Below are 6,442 nucleotides of genomic sequence, written 5' to 3' on the forward strand. Positions count from 1 at the left end.
TAAGTCCCGAGTAAATGAAACCCCAAGCATGTTCAAGGATGATGTAGGATTAAGCTGAATATTATTAAACATTAGTGGGTATACCTGTGGAAGATTTTGTCGGGTTGAAAGGTGTAAGAACTGAGTCTTAGATGCATTAAAGACAACCATATTATTTTTACCCCAGTCAGAGATACGAGCCAAGTCAGACATTAGGTGTGCCATAGCCTCATCCCTTGTTTGTTGAAGTAACTGTTGAGATGGGCGTTGCGGGAACCGAATGGAAAGGTGAAGGGTGGAGTCATCAGCATATGAGTGGATAGGGTTAGATGTACAGCTTAGAAGATCATTGATGAATAAAAGGAAGAGAGTTGGTGATAGGACAGAGCCCTGAGGAACACCACTGTTGATAGATCTAGGAGAAGAACGATGGCCGTCTATAACAGCGGCTATAGAACGACCAGAAAGGAAGCTAGCGATGAAGGCACAGATAGAAGGATAGAAACCGTAGGAGAGCAGTTTGGAAATTAAAGATTTATGCCAGACTCGATCGAAAGCCTTTGAGATGTCAAGTGCAATGGCAAAGCTTTCGCCAAAGTCCCGAAAGGAGGATGACCAGGAGTCTGAAAGGTAGGTGAGAAGATCGCCAGTGGAGCGTCCCTGACGGAACCCATACTGACGATCGGAAAGAAGGTTGTGATAGGAAAGATGCCTTAAAATTTTTCTATTAAGAATTGACTCGAAAACTTTTGAAATACAGGACGTTAAAGCAACTGGACGATAGTTGGAGGGTTGGGAGTGGTCACCCTTCTTTGGGACTGGCTGAATGAGAGCAAACTTCCAGCAAGAAGGAAAGGTACAAGTTGACAGACAAAGACGAAATAGTTTGCCTAGGCAGGGTGTAAGCACAGAAGCACAGTTTTTGAGAACAACAGGAGGGACCCCATCAGGCCCATATGCCTTGTTAGTACTGAGGCCAGTGATGGCAGAAAATACATCAACTGAAGAAATTTTAATGTCAGCCATGAGGAAGTCAGAGGGGGGAAGTGATGGAGGAACAGCACCGGAATCGTCTAAGGTAGAATTGGAGGAGAAAGTCTGTGCGAAGAGATCTGCTTTATCAGTAGAAGAAATAGCTACAGAACCATCAGAGTAGAAAAGAGGAGGGAAGGATGATGAGGTAAAGTTGTTAGAAAGATTTTTGGCAAGATGCCAGAAGGAGCGGGAAGAATTCGAGTGGGAGAGTTGAGAGCATTTAGTATGGATGAAATTATTTTTAGTAGAACGAAGAACAGACTTAGCACGATTCCGGGCAGAAACGTAAAGATGATGTGATTCAGGGGTGGGTTGGCTCCGGTACCTTTTGTAGGCCCTCTCCTTGTTGCGGACAGCATTAGAACAAGCGTGATTAAACCAAGGCTTTCTTGCATTAGTCAAAGGATATGAGAAAGGAATGTATGCATCCATGCCCGAGAGAATAACCTCCGTAATGCGCAAGGCACACTCAGATGGCTCACGGCCATGGAAGCAATAATCATTCCAGGGAAAATCAAAGAAGTACTGCCTGAGGGCCTCCCAGTCTGCGGCTCCAAAATGCCACAGACGACGTTTCCCTGGAGGGTCCACAGGCCGTACCGGAGTGATAGGACAGGTTAAGGTAATAAGGTTGTGATCGGAGGAACCCAACGGAGAGAAAAGATTAACAGAGTAAACAGAAGGATTAGTTGTGAGGAAGAGGTCAAGTATGTTGGAGCTCTCTCCAAGGCGGTCAGGGATACGGGTAGGGTGCTGTACAAGCTGCTCTAGGTCATTAAGGATAGAAAAGATGTAGGCTTGTTCACCAGGTGGATCCGTGAAAGGAGAGGAGAGCCAAAGGTGGTGGTGAACATTGAAATCTCCAAGAATGGAGATTTCAGAGAAAGGAGAAATGGATAGAATGTGTTCCATCGTAGAAGTAAGATAGTTGAAGAATTTTTGATAGTCAGTAGAATTAGGGGATAAGTAAACAGCACAGATATATTTAGTCAGAGAATGACAGGAAAGCCGAGGCCAGAGTGTGGAGAATTCAGAAGAATCAAGTTCAGGAACACGAGAGCAAGATAAGTCGTTGCGTATATATACACAACAGCCACCTTTGGCTTTGAAATGAGTATAGAGAAAGTAGGAGGATACAGAAAAGGGTTTGCTGTCAGTTGCCTCAGACAGCTGAGTCTCCGTTAGAAAAAGAAGGTGAGGTTTAGAGGAGGAGAGGTGGTGCTCAACAGAGCGAAAGTTAGAGGAAAGGCCGCGAATGTTGCAGAAATGAAGAAGAAGAGAGTCAGACAGTGGTTCCAGGCATCTTGAGTCGTCACCGGGAGAGGGGCAGATGGTGGGGGCATTTATGGTCCCCCCCCCTGGGGACTCCGAGGCTTGGTAAAACGACGCCATTTTGGGTAAATTTTGAATAGGAAGTGTAGTGTGTACTGTGCATGTAGTTTGGTGAAGATAGTTAGAGAAATTTGTACTGGAGAGCATGCTGGCCTACTCTCTGTGTAACTGAGACACTGAAAAAGTTCAGCAAAGGTGGATGGTCAGGAACTAGTCCTGAGGGCTGATGAAACGGGAGCTCCAGCACTCCCTGTCATCAGCTTTCCATCCACCTCGGGAGTACTGCCCTGCTTGACTGGTGCTACAGTCTACTTATCTCGTACGTATACGGTAATTTTAGAGCTGTCTGAATGCTGTCTATCTGTATCCTGTATGCCGTATGACCTTAGCCTGCATGCCAGAGTGTATTGCGTCATGCCAGGTGTACCTCTATCTCCTGCGCCTCTGTTGTGCGTCAAGGCTGAGAATCTTCCTTATGAATATTGATACGGGGAGACGCACACCCACTGGGAGAATATAAACATGCGGACGTATTTATGAAGATCTTTACCCCTCTCATGGTAGGGCCGGCTCTAGCATTAATTTCCAGCTAAAGACGATTTTATTCAGCTGAGAGGGAACAGGTGTATAAGTGTTAATACTGTGAGCTTTAGTGAGTCCAGTCAACCCCAGACGATTTCCTTCAGCTGAGTTTAGGAGCCTTGAGTGGTAATACTGTGGGCTTTAATCATTCCAGCTCACTCCGGACGATTTTATTCAGCTGAGAGTCATAGGAGCGTGAGTGCTAATATCCACTGTAGTTTAGCTGTGAAGTGACTGGGAGCAGCATGAGTGAAGACATACACAAACAGTCTTATACACGGCTTAAGGAAGGAATGTTTGTGAATACGGCAGCCAGGAGGGTACGAAGTGCGTATGCTGCTTGTATATCTGATGGGGGGGTGCTGAGGATGGGGCGCCTTCGCGTGGTGTCACTGATATGGCTGGACGGCTCTACTCTGGCCACTGAGAGGGAGGTGGTGCACTGCAGAGGAGAGGAGTAAAGTCATCCTACAGTCTACTGGGTTACATTCAAATAAACCTGGGATTAAAAGTACTGCTGCTACTGCTACTACTACTGCTACTACTACTACTACTACTCTACTACTACTACTGCTACCACCACCATCACCACCACCACCACCACTGCTACTACTACTACTACTACTACTACTACTGCTACTACTACTACTACTACTACTACTACTACTACTACTACTACTATTACTACTACTATAACTACTACTACTACTATTACTACTACTATATTATTATTATTGTTATTATTATTGTTATTGAGTATAAGTGGTTGGGGAATGGCTGGGAGAAGAAGAGATGAGAGGAGGGAGGAAGAGATCAGTAGGTCGGAAGTAGTGGAAGCGATGAAGAAGATTAAGCTGGGAAAGGCCCCAGGAATTGATGGAGTGTGTGGTGAAATGCTTAGGTATGGGGGTGAGATTGTTGTGGAGTGGATATGGAAGTTGTGTAGATTGGCTTGGGAAGAGGGAAGGGTTCCAGAGGACTGGAAATCAGGTATAATTGTTCCTCTGTACAAAGGAAAAGGGGAGAGAGAAGTATGTGGTAACCATAGGGGTATTTGCCTTCTTAGTGTGACTGGTAAAATATATGGTAGAATACTCATTGATAGGGTTAGGCATATGACAGAGGAGCTAGTTGGAGAAGAACAAGGGGGATTTAGGAAGGGAAAAGAGTGTGTAGATCAGATATTTGTTCTAAGATGTTTAGTGGAGAAGTATCTAGAGAAGGGAAGGAAAGTGTACGCTGCCTTCATGGACTTGGAGAAAGCTTATGACAGAATAGATAGGAAAGGTATGTGGAAGGTATTAAGAATATATGGAGTGGAGGGGAAATTGTTGAGTGCTGTGAAGAGTATGTACGAGGGAGCTAGGGCTACGGTGCGAGTGGATGGTGAGCTGAGTGAGTTCTTTGATCTCAGTGTAGGACTGAAACAGGGGTGTGTAATGTCTCCATGGCTGTTTAATATATATATGGATGGGGTCGTAAAGGAGGTACAAGGTAGGGCAGTGGATGTGGGGGTGGCCCTAATGAATGAGGGTGAGATTTGGAAGCTTCCGGTGTTGCTGTTTGCTGATGATACAGTATTGTTGAGTGAAGATGAATGGGAGTTGCAAGGTTTGGTGAATGAATTTGGGACAGTGTGTAGGAGGAGGAAGCTGAAAGTTAATGTAAACAAAAGTAAAGTTATGGCGTTTGAGAGAAATGAAGTCACAGAGTGTGCAGTGAGGTTGGATGGTGAGGATATGGAGAATGTGAGTGCATTCAAGTACTTGGGTAGTGTGATGAGTAAGGATGGAACTTTGGGGGATGAAGTACGTGAAAGGGTACAGCAGGGAAGGAAGGTTGTTGGCACACTGAAAGCAGTGATGAGAAATAGGGAGGTGAGTATGGAAGTTAAGAAGTCACTGCATGATGGTATTGTGATCCCTACCCTGACGTATGGAAGCGAGGCGTGGACCTTGCAAGAGGGGAACAAGTCAAGAGTGAGAGCAGTGGAAATGAGTTACTTGAGAGGAGCATGTGGAGTGACATGGAGGGACAGGTTGACGAATGAAGAAGTGAAGGAACGTTGTGGGGTAGATGTGGATGTGGTTGAAAAGATTAGGAGAAATACACTGAGGTGGTTTGGACATGTGGAGAGGATGGAGAATGAAAGACTGACTAAGAGGGTGTATGTAGGTGAGGTGGAGGGAGGGAGAGGGAGGGGTAGACCGAGGATGAGGTGGAGGGATGGAGTTGAGAGGTATATGAGGGAGGGGGGAGTGAGTTGGGGGGAGGGGAGTCAAATGGTGGGTGACAGAGTGACTTGGAGGCGTTTTGTCTGCGGCCACCCTTTGCGGGATTAGGGCGTCGGGCTATAGACAGAGATAGATAGATTATTATTATTATTATTATTATTACTATTACTACTACTACTATTGTTGTTATTATTATTATTATTATTATTATTATTATTATTATTATTATCAGTGGTATCAGAGATAGACTGCGAGATAATGCTGATTTCATGTGTGCAGAGTGTCGGGGAGAGCACGTGGAGATATCAGGCGTGAGAGGACTGATTTTGCTGGTGAGTCTCTTGGGTGTGTGGAATAGTTTTGTCACCTGGGAGACATGTTATGTGCTGGAGGTGGGGCTGGTTGGAAGTTCAGGAAGCTGTTGCCTCTCCCGACACTGAGAGTCTGAGAGGGCTCTTCTTCCGTGCTAAGGGATCTTTGTATGCGGCATGAGTTGGGAGTGTAATGTTGTATGGTAGTGAGACCTGGGCAGTAAAGGATGAGGATATTCGCAGACTCAGATATACAGAAATGACAATGATTAGGTGGATGTGCAGCGCGTTCTTGAATGCGGGGCCTGGAGGGAATATGTTGACGAGGGAAGGGTTAAGAGGAAGGATGTAACTGAAGTGTATTGGTTCTGTGATGAGGAGAGGTAGATTGAGATGGTTTGGGCATGTGGAGAGTATGGGGGATAACAACTGGGTGCAGAAAGTGAGTAGTGTGAACGTTGAGGTTAGTGTTACAAGAAGCAGACCGAAAAAAATCCTGGGACGTCATAGAGTGTGACCTCAGGGATAAGGGATTGAATAGGGAGGGAGGAGAGATCGGGAAAGCCGCCATCAGGTGACCAACGCCGACCCTTTCAAGCATGTTGGAGCCTTTGTAAACGAAACTAATTACTACTACTACTACTACTATTACTACTGCTACTACTACTACTACTATTACTACTGCTACTACTACTACTACTACTATTACTACTGCTACTACTACTACTACTACTATTACTACTGCTACTACTACTACTACTACTACTGCATATTTGATGGAAGGAGGAAACGAGAAGGGCCGAGGACGAGAGGGAATGAAATGGGTTTCCGTAATCCGATGACGTCCTTTTTACTTTTTTTTTTTCTTAATTGCCATCTCCAGACGATTTTGTTGAGCTTACGATAAAATTTTCGGTACTGGAGGGGTTAGACAAGGCTGCTGTTCTCGTCGGTTAAGGAAGCTCCCTA

The sequence above is a fragment of the Coenobita brevimanus genome, chromosome 112 (genome assembly GCF_032717465.1).
Source record: "Coenobita brevimanus isolate Jiangsu-jjx chromosome 112, ASM3271746v2, whole genome shotgun sequence".
NCBI lineage: Eukaryota > Metazoa > Arthropoda > Malacostraca > Decapoda > Coenobitidae > Coenobita > Coenobita brevimanus.